The sequence below is a fragment of the Dipodomys spectabilis genome, unplaced genomic scaffold, assembly GCF_019054845.1.
Source record: "Dipodomys spectabilis isolate Male_0828 unplaced genomic scaffold, ASM1905484v1 ptg000004l, whole genome shotgun sequence".
Lineage (NCBI taxonomy): Eukaryota > Metazoa > Chordata > Mammalia > Rodentia > Heteromyidae > Dipodomys > Dipodomys spectabilis.
This window is the reverse complement of record NW_024870681.1, coordinates 4,358,568-4,371,717: the sequence shown is the minus strand read 5'-3', so window position 1 is coordinate 4,371,717 and position 13,150 is coordinate 4,358,568.

Sequence of the window (13,150 nt, the reverse complement as noted above, 5' to 3'; positions counted from 1 at the left end):
GGAGGGGAGGGGAGGGGAGGGGGAAGGAAAGGAGCAAGGGATGAAGGGAAGGAGGAAGAGGAGCTGTGGCTCAAGTGGCTGAGTGATAGCCTTGAGCAAAAAAGCTCAGTTTAGTCCCCAAGCTCAAACCCCAAGATTCACACCAAAGGAAAGAAAATATACTTAGGTTGGAGAACTCCACGATTTACAATTGAGGAGATAGTGTAGAAAGATGTCATTAACTAAGTTAAAGTTACAAGAGATTAGATATGGATCCATTCAGTGCTGAATTTTAAGAGTGCCTGCCAAAACCAGGAGAATGTAATCCTAATTAGCAGGCTGTGATGTTTAAAGTTCAAAGCCAACACAGGCCAGAAAGTCCCTGAGAATCTTAATTCCAATTAATTACCCCAAAAAGCCAGAAGTACAGCTTTGTCTCAAGTGGCAGAGTGCTAGCTTTGAGCAGAAAAGTTCAGGGACACACTCAGACCTTAAAAGTGCCTCCTAGTTCCCAAAGGAATACAGGGTCTTAAGGATACAGATACTATCTTGGCCTTAAAGTCATTATCCTTCATCTGGCTTTTTTTTATTGTGAAAATGCTGTACAGAGGGGTTACAATTACATGAGCAAGGTAATGAGTACATTTCTTATCAGGCATTGTTGCCCTCTCCTTTGTTTCCCCTTCCCATCCCCGCCCCCTCATCTGGCTTTTTAATGTCTAATCACCGACAGCTTTGAAGCATACTTAATGTCCTTTAGTGATCTGATTAAAGATTAAGAACAAAATAACTATACCCATCCTGGAGAAATCAGATTCTGGAGAAATCAATAGAAAGTGAATTTAGACACATCACAGTTACATGGGTTTTTGTTTTGTGTGTGTATATGTGTGTTTGCTGCTAGTACTTGGTGCTTGAACTCAGCCCCTAGATGCTGTGCCTTAGCTTTTCAGTCAAGGTTAGCACTCTATCACTTGAGCCACCGATTCAGTTCATTTTTTGGTGGATAACTGGAGATGTTTCAATGGACTTTCACATCTGGGCTGGCCTTGAACTTCAATCCTCAGATCCCAGACTCCTGACTACCTAGGATTATAGCTGTGAGCCATTTCTATCTGGAAAGATTCCAAGGAAAACAAGTTCTAAAGTATAGAGACCATCTAAAAGATACTAATGTGGATTTTCATGAACAAAGCTGTTGTAAAAAGCAGTCAGGCTTAAGATTTCTGAATCCTCCCACAAGAGAAGAGTGGCAAGATTTTGTATGTGGTGGTGATGTCTTTGAGTGCTACTCAAGATTTAAGGGATCAAGGGTTGGGAAGGTGGCTCAGTGGTAGGCCCTGGGTTTGATTCCTTATCACCACATATGCAGAAAAAGCTGGAAGTGGGGCTGAGGCTCAAGTGGTAGAGTGGTAGTCTATAGCTGAAGAGCTGAGGGACAGCACCCAGGCCGAGTTCAGGCCTCACGACCAACCAAAAAAAAAAAAAAAGATTTAAGGGATAAAAACTAGAGCATTGTTAATGCTGATTAAAAACTCGTATCTAGGGCTGGGAATGTGGCTTTTTGCCAGCCTATCATGTTGAAACCCTTGTTTGATTCCTCAGTACCACATAAATAGAAAAGGCCAGAAGTTAGCACAGTGGCTCAAGTGGTAGAGTGCTAGACTTAAGCACTTGGGGACAGTGCCCAGGCCCTGAATTCAAGCCCAGGACACACACACACACATACACAATCAAGAAGTAATCTGTATTTCTAACATAGTATTAAATTTAACTCTCAATTCCACTTCACTCATTGAAACTTTATTAGCATTTACTATGCAAAATGAGTTTGTGCCGGTCCCTGAATTCAAGCCCCAGGACACACACACACACACACACACACACACACACACACACACACACACACACACACACACACAAATCAAGAAGTAATCTGTATTTCTGACATAGTATTAAATTTCACTCTCAATCCCACTTCACTCATTGAAACTTTATTAGCATTTACTATGCAAAATGAGTTTGTGCCGGTCCAAGAACCTATCTCAGGGACCCTAAGCCTTTTTGCTCAAGGATAGCATTCTACCACAGCTCCGCTTAATTTTGGTCATTACTAGAAAGTAAGCTGAGTCTAATGGATTTTTTTTTTTTTTTTGCTGGCCCTGGGGCTTGAACTCAGGGCCTGGGCACTGTCCTTAAGCCTATCTGTGCTCTACCACTTGAGCCAGAGCACCACTTCTGGCATTTCCTGCTTATATGGTACTAAGGAAATGAACCTAGGGCTTCATGCTTACTAGGCAAGCACTCTACCACTAAGCCACATTCCCAGCCCCTCTAATGGAATTTTGTGTGTGCCTGGTTTGGTAAATAATCCTCAGATCTCAGCCTCCCAAGGAACTAGTGTCCAGATCACACACTGTCCTCAAGTTCCTTTTGCTCAAGGTTAGCACTTTACCACTTGAGCCACAGTGCCACTTCCAGCTTTTATTGTCACAGACTTCCCTGCTCAGGCTGATTTCAACTGTGATCCTCAAATCTTAGCCTCCTGAGTAGCTAGGACTACAAGTGTGAGTCACTGGTGCCCTGCTTTCATTGGGTCTTCTATGCAGGCTTACATATATGTATTTTCTCACTCACACAGGCCTGGATACATAAAACCATACTGGAGAATATAAAACAAAGGTTACAACGAACTTTTTTACCCTTTGGGATTGGTACTGGGGCTTTAAGACTCTCCAGGCTCACTATCCTCAGATCTCAGCCTTCTGAATAGGTACAGGTGTGAGCCACCAACGCCTGAATAGGATCATGAACTCAGGCAGACAAATCCTAGATGTCTTATCTCCAGTTAACCACTGAAAATCAGAAATGGCACTGTGGCTGAAAATGGTAAACCGTGTTAGCCTTCAGCAAGAGCTCAGGATCAGTAACCAGGCCCAGATCGCCTGCCTCTCCAACCTCCCCCAACTAAAACAAAAAACAACACACACACACACATCCCCACAACACAAAAACTTCTTGCAAAGATTGGTGGCTTCTCAATTCCAAGGCCCCTTCTGGGTTATCTACACCTAACAGTAGCTACTAGATGTAACAGGCATATATTTCCTGTATCTGCATTTACTAAGCCTTTAGGTTTTCCATAACTGTGTGTCTTATAACACCAGTAGCTTGATAAGTTATTCTAAATGTATTAGTTTGTTCAGGAGCACGTGTCTTCTTAGTTGGAGAATACTCCTAAAGTGCTAGGATAGTCTACTATTTTTACACATAATTTTTGTGTCACAAACTTGGAAGAACTTATTCATTTGAAGAATAACTTGTTCAAAAATCTCATGACTAGTATATGGTAGAAAAGCATGTGTTTGATAGCAAATTTTATGCTCTAAGTCACTATGACTCAATGATCTAGCAAACTTCAATTTGTACATTATCACACAAAACATTACTCACACTGCCTATACTTTCTTCTCCTTATAGGCATTAAACATTTTTAAAGTAACTGCTTTCTGGTTACCAGGGCACCAAAAAAAAAAACCTTATAATCCACTTTTTTGGTCAGTTATGGGACGTGAACTCTGGTACTGGGTGCTGTCCCTGAGCTCTTCAACTCAAGGATAGCACTCTACCACTTGAACCACAGGACCACTTCGGTTTTCTGAGGGTTAGTTGGAGATTAGTTTCTTTGACTTTCTTGCCCGGGCTGGCTTTGATCTGCAACCCTCAGATCTCAGCCTCCTGAGTAGCTAAGACTGCAGGTATGCACCACAAGTGCCCGGCTAATCAATATAAGCTGTTCTGGACACAAAACAAACTCAGACAAGTATCATAAATAGTAATTCAAAGATTTTATTGACTTTTGAGATGGAAGGTACTGAAAGGCTTGTTAATGATAAATCCCACTATTTCCTAATACTGCAGAAGCAAAAAACAATTTATGAAAATAAACTAAAATTCACTAGAAAAGCACCATTCTTCAAACAGTAGCTTGGACTAGCAAATATTCCCAGACTTCAAAAATAAAGTAAGCTTAAATGTACTTTAAGTATTAAAACATAATATGGCTACAGGCGGATAGACAATTCTCCACAAATCCTAACAGTAGAAAAACAGTTAAAACTTGACTATGTACTGTGAGCCATTTCAATTTATCCATATAGCCTTCCAACTATTTAATAAGATGACAAAACACAAAAATATTGTACTTATAAAAACTATTCAGAATCTGTGTATAATTTTTATGCTAATAAACATAATCATGTAATTCCTAATAATTAGCCATGCCACCACTTAAACATACTGTTCCTTGTATGCTTCATTCAGGTCCTTAAAAACCATATCGCTCAAGAGATATGGCTCTTCATTTCATTTCAGTACACACCTGAAGATTGGAGTAAAGCCTGGAAATTAAGAGATAAAAGCTTCCCCTTTTATAATCCAATTATCAAAATAATACAAGACTAGATTCCTATTTCTCAGAATAAGTCATTCCTGTTGTAGCAATTAAACACTTCATTTAAAATTTTTTGGCTGGTCCTAGGGCATGAACTCAGTCCTGGGCACTGTCCCATTGGGCCTTTTCACTTAATGCTAGCACTCTACCATTCAAACAACAGCTCTATTTCCAGCTTTTTGGTAGTTAATTAGAGATATGACTCTTGTGGACTTTCCTGCCTGGGTTGACTTTGAACCCCAATCCAGAGCTCAGCCTCCTGAGTAGCTAGGATTATAGGCAGGAGTCACCAGCCCACGGTTATCTATTCTGTTTTGATTAGTGATGGAAAGAAAACAAAAGACAAGTAAATCAAAAGTCATTACTGAGTATTCTAAAAGGTCTTTTAAGTGATTCTTCTTGATATTAACAGCCATTTATTTCTACCCTGAAACAGTGTAAAATATATATACATATACAAAAACATTAGTACTTAAATATTATACAAAAAAAGCAGACAAATGTGTAAAGTACACTGCAGTTTAATCATTATGCACACATATTTGTGACAATGTTAATACATCAAACTGAAAGAGAATTCAAAAATTCTTTAAAACAGTATCTTAAAATTGTAAATTTGACAATTTACTCTTATCACTACCACATGCATTTAAAAGTACATACTTACCAATTTTCATTTTCTGCTTAGCCCTGCTAGGAAAGGACACAGGTTCCTTAGAAATTGACTTCACTTTAAATTTCAATGCAAATGAGAAAACCCTTAACATGTATTTGGGATATGGCTAAAAAATAAATCTCTTTTTACTTACAATTAAACAAGGCACAAGTACACATAGGGGGATATATGAAAAAAACAATCAGTATACAAAGTCTCAGAAATCAGTGCTTTTTTTGGTTGGTAACGGGGTTTGAACTCAACTCAGGGTCTGTGTACTGTACTGTCCCAAGGCTCTACCACTTTGAACCACAGTGCACCACTTCCAGTTTCCCAGTGGTTAATTGGAAGTAAATCTGTCTTTCCTGCCCAGGTTGGCTTTCAACCTCAATCCTGAGATCTCAGTTAGGATTGCAGGCATGAGCCACCAGCACCTGGCAGAAATCAGTAATTAGGGCAATTTAAAAATAGCACTCACGTGTGCGTGTGTCATGGGGCCTGAACGCTGGGCCAGGGCACTGTCCCTCAGCTCTTCAGCTCAAGGCTAGCATTCTACCACTTGAGCCCCAGCACCACTTCCAGTTTTTTCTGTTTATATGGTGCTGAAGAATGGAACCCAGGGCCTCATGCATGTAAGGCAAGCACTCTACCACTGAGCCACCTTCCCAGCCCCGATCCTGATTTTATACCTATGCAATGTAGGAACCAAAAACATCTTGCATCCAAGCTCCACTTACAGCACTTTTAGTGGTTAATTGGGAGATAAGAGTATCATGGACTTTCCTACCCAAGCTAGCTTACAACCTCAGATCTCAGCCTCCTGAGTAGCTAGGATTATAGATATGATCCCTAATGCCTGGCCAAACATTTTAGCTTATAAAAACAATTTGTTTCAACGTTAGATATACTTTTCAGTAAAACTTCCAGTTTCATCAAAAGAAATGACTTCTGTTTTAATGTCTACGAGAAAGGTCAGACCAAAGTAAATCCATAATTGTACAGAAATGTCTGTTGGTAACCATCTTAATATTTTGAAAGTGTAAGTAACATGAAGAAATGAAGAAATTCAGACTGTTTGCTTTTGGCTGGTGTACCCTTTCAATTATTTTTAAAAGTAAAACTGTGACATAAAAGTATAAATATGTACTCACCAGAAATGCAGCTATTAGAGGTTGTTTTAAGGAAAACATTTGTTATCTACATTTCTCGTACAGATTAAATTGTAAAGGCAATAAAAGTTAAGCCCTATGGCAATTTTGAAAAAGTGGTATTTCACATGTATTTTTATTATCACTTGATAATCCAGGATTTGAAATTTTAATAGAACACACGACTTCTAGACTAAAATAAAGATGATCTACGTTCATGATGGATCAGTGATTACACTTAAGATAAACGGGAGGAAGCCGTACATTCCAGTGTCAATGCTACAAATTAGAAGGTGGTCCAGGATTGCTCAAATTAAGTTTCATTCTGTTTTCAGTTAACATTAACAAAAAAAAAAACAGTATTTAAAAGTTACAAATTGTTTTTCAAGAATGGTCTGAATAATGAACTGAACTCTGCTAAAATGAAAAATAGTAAAAATGTTAACACATCTGGTCACATCCCCATTGCCCATTAAGATTATTACAATTACAAAACTGGCTAGGTTTCCCTCTTTTTTTGTGCTGGGTCTCAGGCCTGGGCACTATCCCTGAGCTTTTTTTGCTCAAGGTTAGGGCTCTACCACTTGAGCCACAGATCTATTTCTACCTATCCTAGTTCTTAAATAGAGATAAGGAATATCATGGGCTTTCTTGCCCAAGCTGGCTTCAAACTGCAATCCTCAGATGTCAGCCTTCTCAGTAGCTAGAATGACAGGTGTGAGCGAGCTACTGGCACTTGGCTTTTCTTTTTCTTAACAGGGTCTTACTATATAACCAAGGTTGGCCTTGAACCTGTGGATCCTACTTGCCTCTGCTTCCACAGTGCTGGAATACAAACATATGCTACCACACTACTACATCGGGCTCTAGCTAGGTTTCCTGATGGGCAGAGTCAGCTTTCATAATGCTTCCAGTATCAAAAAGATAAAGAGTACTTCTGAACAAGTCTTATGTTAAAAATGAGATTTAAAAAGCAGTGAAATATTCTAGCTTGACTGTACATTACTTTTCCTTGCTAAAAAATCTGCTTCTACTTAGGATAATCCATACTGTAGATATCTGAAGTGTAAACTTCACAAACCATTATGATGTGTCTTAAGGAGACCATGGACTCCATTTTATACACCAATAAGGGCAGAATAAAAGGAAATACTTCCCTTTTCATGTATAATGTATCTACTTACATTTGCTCACAACCAGATAAAGGAGCAGTAATACACCTTTATTACACCTGACATTAGCGAACCTAGAGCTACACGGGCCCAAATACTGTTTGAAAGTGTCCAATGGGTCTATTAGTTATACTCACACTTAAATAACTACACAGCTTTCTTCTTTTTGTGTGGGTTATGAGTATGTTTTTGGGGAGAAAAAAAGGAACATCAAGTACTTACAGATTAAACTAACCTGTACTGGCAGGGCTGTGGGATTTTTCTTCTCTACCAGTAAGTAGCAAATGCTGAAATTCTGCTGCTAGTTAACAAAAACACAAATTGTATTAAACTGAGGAGTTCCATCCACTTTAAAAAGTCAATGTGCATTAATTTCCTCAGAGCCTGATAGTAATACATTTAAATTTTGTCCCTAAGTTTAACAGAAGTTACTTTATGTTAGCTATTAAACTTGAGTGTCAAGAGTATCTCTTAAGACACACCTCAAATTTAATAATGTATGCCAATGAGAATTGTGTTGGAAAATTTGGAAGCCTAACAGGGAGTCTATCTTACACATATAATTTCTGAGAATTAAACATATAAACATATTTCCAAAGAGACCAGTCTCATAAAGTGATTTCACTAACAATTTTCAAAAGAAAAGCCCCAAATTAAGTTTTATTACTCCTTCCCAAAGAGTATCAGCAAGCTAAACAACTAAAAGGTGTTGGTTTAAAAAAAAAATAGATTACCTGCTCAGGCTGGCTTTGAACAACAATCCCCAGACATCATCTCCTGAGTAGCTAAGATTATAGGCATGAATGACAGTGCCTGGCACATTTTAGGTTCTTAAATCCAATACCCAAGATTGTCTCCCTAGTAATCACTATTGGTTTGTGTGTTAACTGGGGAAACATATTCTTCACTTATTTTTCTTTTTGTGGTACTAAGGTTTGAATCCAGGGCCTTGTGAAGTATGAATTCTACTACACAGCTATACCTACAGCTTCATCAAGTTAGACACCAATTTCATTGTTAACTCCTCTAATTTAACAAAAGTTGAAGACCCACAGGTTCTTTTAGAGTACTAGCTGAAAAGGGAGAGAATCAAGAGAACAAATTGTCAGTGGATTCAACTTCACCCTCACAGAGGTTCAGATAATTCCTTACCAAACACATTGTACATTAGCTGAAACTATGCCTTATCACACCATTGTAGCTTTTAAAAACAATGGGTGGAGTCCAAAGAGTCAACCATTTTGATAGCATACTCACAAGTTTCTCCTCATTAATCTCACCAAAATCAAAATACAAACACAATCTTACATGCAACCTAAAGACCCTAACCATAGTAATTTCCATCTAATGAGTCAGTCTTGATTTATTAGAGCTCCATTTGATTCACAAATTTGATTCAAATTAGCTTCAAAAGAAGATTCTTCTAGGCTGTAAAATTCTACCTTATGAAAATAGAATAACAGATTTAATGAGAAATGCCTCAAGACTTTCAAACTAATATTTATTTATTTGTTGGTCATGGGACTTGAACTCTGGGCCTGAATACTGTCCCTCAGCTCTTCAGTTCAAGGTTAGTACCACTTGAGCCACAGCACCACTTCTGGTTTTCTGAGTGGTTTATTGGACATGAGTCTCACGGATTTTTCTGCCCAGGCTGGCTTTGAACCACGATCCTCAGATCTCAGCCTCCTGAGTAGCTAGGATTATAGGCGTGAGCCACTAGCGCCCAACCATTTCAGTTTATTTTTGTCAAGAGTTGACATATCCATTTCAGACCAAATATTATGCGGAGAAGGTATAATGCTTATAAAAAGCAATTTTATAGTGAGCCTTACTAAAGAGCTTTCTAAAAATGTTACAGTAAGCTATTTTAACAAAAATGTCAAGAAAGAACATTTTAACAGATGGATGCTTTTTAAGGCTTAGACACTTAGAAGACTTTCTCAGAAGTACGTGCAATTGTTTGTCAATTCTTTAGACAAAAAATGGTGCTATTTTAAAATATTTATACTTCAACTTATTGGATTTGAGTTATTAGGAAGCTCAAATTTGTGTCTTGCTTTCTCTACTTCCCATAACTCATACTAGGAATCAGTTGGGAAAATCTAAGAACATATTATAGTTAGGAAAACTCAACTTTAATTTTAAGATTTTAAATTTATCACTGCTCACTGTATTGTTCTTTATATACAAAGAAATGTCAGTTAACTGTTAATATAAAAACTAAAAAATTGTAATATCCACTAAGATGACAGAAAATATTAAAAAAGCATTTTAAAAAGAGGAATTAGGATATTTACTAACAAAGTCAACCTTTCTTTTGAAGGACTCTTTCACGAAGTTACACAAGTTTCAGTTGGAAAGGTTTTTCCAAAGAATGCTCAGCATTACCTGTGTTTTTTTTTTTGGTGGGGGGGCAGAGGAAGGAGGGGCAGAGGGGCCTTGGTTTGCAATGAGTGACTGAGCTACAGCTTCACATCTGGCTTTTCAGTCATTAAGTGGAGATAATTCTTGTGACATTCCTTCCATGATCTTCAAATCTCAGCCTCCTTCCAGAGCAGCTAGGATTATAGACGTGAGCCACTCGGCTTACCTGCATCTATTTTTTTTTTTTTTTGGCCCGTCCTGGGGCTTGAATTCAGGGCCTGGGCGCTAACCCTGAGCCTCTCTGTGCTCAAGGCTAGTGCTCTACCACTTGAGCCACAGCGTCACTTCTTGCCTTGCCTCTTCACTCAACCCTAACGCTCAACCACTCAAGCCACAGCTCCACTACCTGCCTTTTGTGATTAATCAGAGACAAGAGTGTCTCATACTTTCCTGCCCACGCTGGCTTTAAACCTCAAACTTCAGATCTCAGTCTCCTGAGTAGCTAGGATTACAATTGTGAGCCACTGGTGCCTGCTAAGTACCTTCTTTGAAAAACACTAAGTACCTTCTTTGAAAAACACACCTGATCTTTAGAAAATCAAGGTACAGGCTTAACATTTATCCTCTAACAGATACAACTGTTTTACGTACTCAATTACACCAGTTTATCCAAAACATCTCATTTAAGTGAGTTCAATGGTTCTTTTCACTTACAACTTTTTTGAGTGCAGGTTATGGACATCTGCAAACTTTTATATGATTTTCAAACCTTACTTAAATTTGAACTGCAAAATTCCAAAGATACCATTATATAACTACCATCATCTTCAAATTATGTTACCATTAGAAAATATCCTCTCCATCTACTACTCACAAAAAACCTACTTCAATTATAATGTTAAGAATTAGGTCAAGCAACTTACTAGAGATCTGAGTGTAGAGAATGGTAAGTGTAGGATAAAAGAATAAAAAAAATTTTTTTGTATGTGTAGCTTTAACTTATAAAGTATTCCATTAAAATATTTTGTCATGAAAGCAATGAATCTGATTACATGAAAACTATGAAATAACCCCAAGGTTTGCTCAATCCTTTACTCAATGTTACTGTTCAAAAACAAAATGCTATCTGGGTAGGATGGTGGCTCAAACACAAGGAGGAACAAACATAACCCAGATTTGTGTTTTGGCCTCTTTTTCAACTATCTCATCCCTACAACAGACATCCATACATACAATATTCTCACCAAAAATAAAAGCTAATTTTAAATGGAACCAAACATAAATATTACTCGTGTGGCATAAAGCACCATTCAATGAGGCTGAAAATAAAATTCAAACGTCAAAATTCAGTTTAACATTAACTGACCCAACTTAGCGTCTTTAGGTGAAAATTAGTGGTCTACTCATGCTCACAGGTAGGTCCAAACCTTATCACATCACACCTGTATAGTCTACACTTCACATATTACACAAGCACACAGACACACCACCTTCCCACTCTTCACAGGGCTCTACATTAACATTTGCTCTAGTGTGGTGAGACTTAAAAATATAAAAATCAACAAGCATTTCTAGATGACTTTACAACCTTGATGTACAAATGTGTAAGTTTGGGATTAAAAATATAGATTTTGGTATCCTGTGGCAATTACAATTAAAACTTGTCTTGAGGTTAAATCTTAGTTTGAGAAAATCAGTATTAGTTTCCTAAAACTGAGAAATTTCAAACATTCAATGCCTCCAAATAAAGAACATCAAATTGTCGATTTACTAAGGTTCAATACAAGCTTTACTGAAGCTGTTAAATATTATTTAATAGTTATTTTTAACACCACAGTCAAACGTGAATATTAATATAGAGCCTTCTCTGCCAAAAGAATATAAAAATCCTAAGTTTAATTAAATTTAGGGGCCTTCACCAAACTTGCTGCAAGTTTGGGGACATAAATATCCAACAGCTATAAAGCTGTGAAAGCCCCTATAAGGAATAAAATAAATCCCACTTGCCTCAGACTGAACAGGGCAACACTGAGACTCAGCCTCAGCCTGTCCTATGGCAGGGCTATAGGAAGAAGAAAATTTTAATTTTAGAAAAACATTACCCAATTAAATAAAAAGACATGCATTATTTTTTTTAAATCCCAATGACCAAGCAAGCAAAAGAAAAAACGCAGCTGTCACTACAATTGTATTCTGTGCCTGTATTTGTTTTTGTTAGGGATTCCCACCCCTGTAAGTTTAATTAAACTGAGTTGAAGTTCAATAAGTAACTCTATCAGCGGAATAGGTACTCTTCCCACATAAACTTGCAAATGTGTGAAATTAATAAAACACTATTTAAATCAAAATACTTCTAGAAGGCACTCAAAAGTTGACTTTCATCTGCTATTTTTGTTACCATCAATAGTAACTTACAAAATAAAAACTAGTATCAGACAAAATGTTTTAAACTGTCTTGTTTTCTGAAAAGGTTATATATGAAAAGTTGTCAGGAGGAAGAGCCAAAATTGCCAGCCTTAATTAATCTTACAAGTTCCTTTAGTGCCCATCTCAAAATCTCAAATCCTGAAAGTAGTCTGTAAGGACTAACTTGAAGGGGCTTAAGTAAAAAAGGCTATTTTACATAATTTTTTCTCTTGATTCATCCACAATATGGACCTCAGAAGCAGTTAGGTAAAAAGTATAATCTAGAAGCTTAATATATGCTTGGATGCATGCAAAAACAATGTTTTCAATGCACCAAAATTGGTACCCTACCTCTAAGCAATATAGCCACAAAACAAAGGAAATCATGTTAAGTGCCATGCATGTAACTATCATTTTTCAATTCCTTGCTTCAGACTTCAGAGAGGAAATCTCTTGCTTCCAAGTTAATTGTGAAATATTAGTAGTCTATGCATAAAATGCAAATAAAGCTTTCTGTAATTTTTGAAACCGGTCTACCAAACCTTTACTGTTTGTTGGTAAACATTTAGGAAATTCTTAAGACATTCAGACCTCTGTTTTGAAGATCATTTCCTATTTAATCACTCTCAATTTAGTCATGCCATTTTTACCTGGATGAGTCTGAGTAAAGATTTTTCATTGGCAGTATAAAAATATATACTGCCACATCTAGTAAGTACGCACAATGCCAAACCTATTCAAATCTAGGCGAGCCTTCAGTAGAAGTAATATTATTGGGACCATGCTGCTTGCAAATAATAGCAATTGTGGATTTTTGCTCCTCAAAAGCAACACAGCAAAGCAGTAATAAAAATCAATGAAACAAAATACCACATTTAAAAGTTTTTAGTCTTAAGATATTTCCATACATATAAATGTATGACTTTTAGCCATTCTGTAATAAAATGTTTTCCTCCATATTTTCCTACAA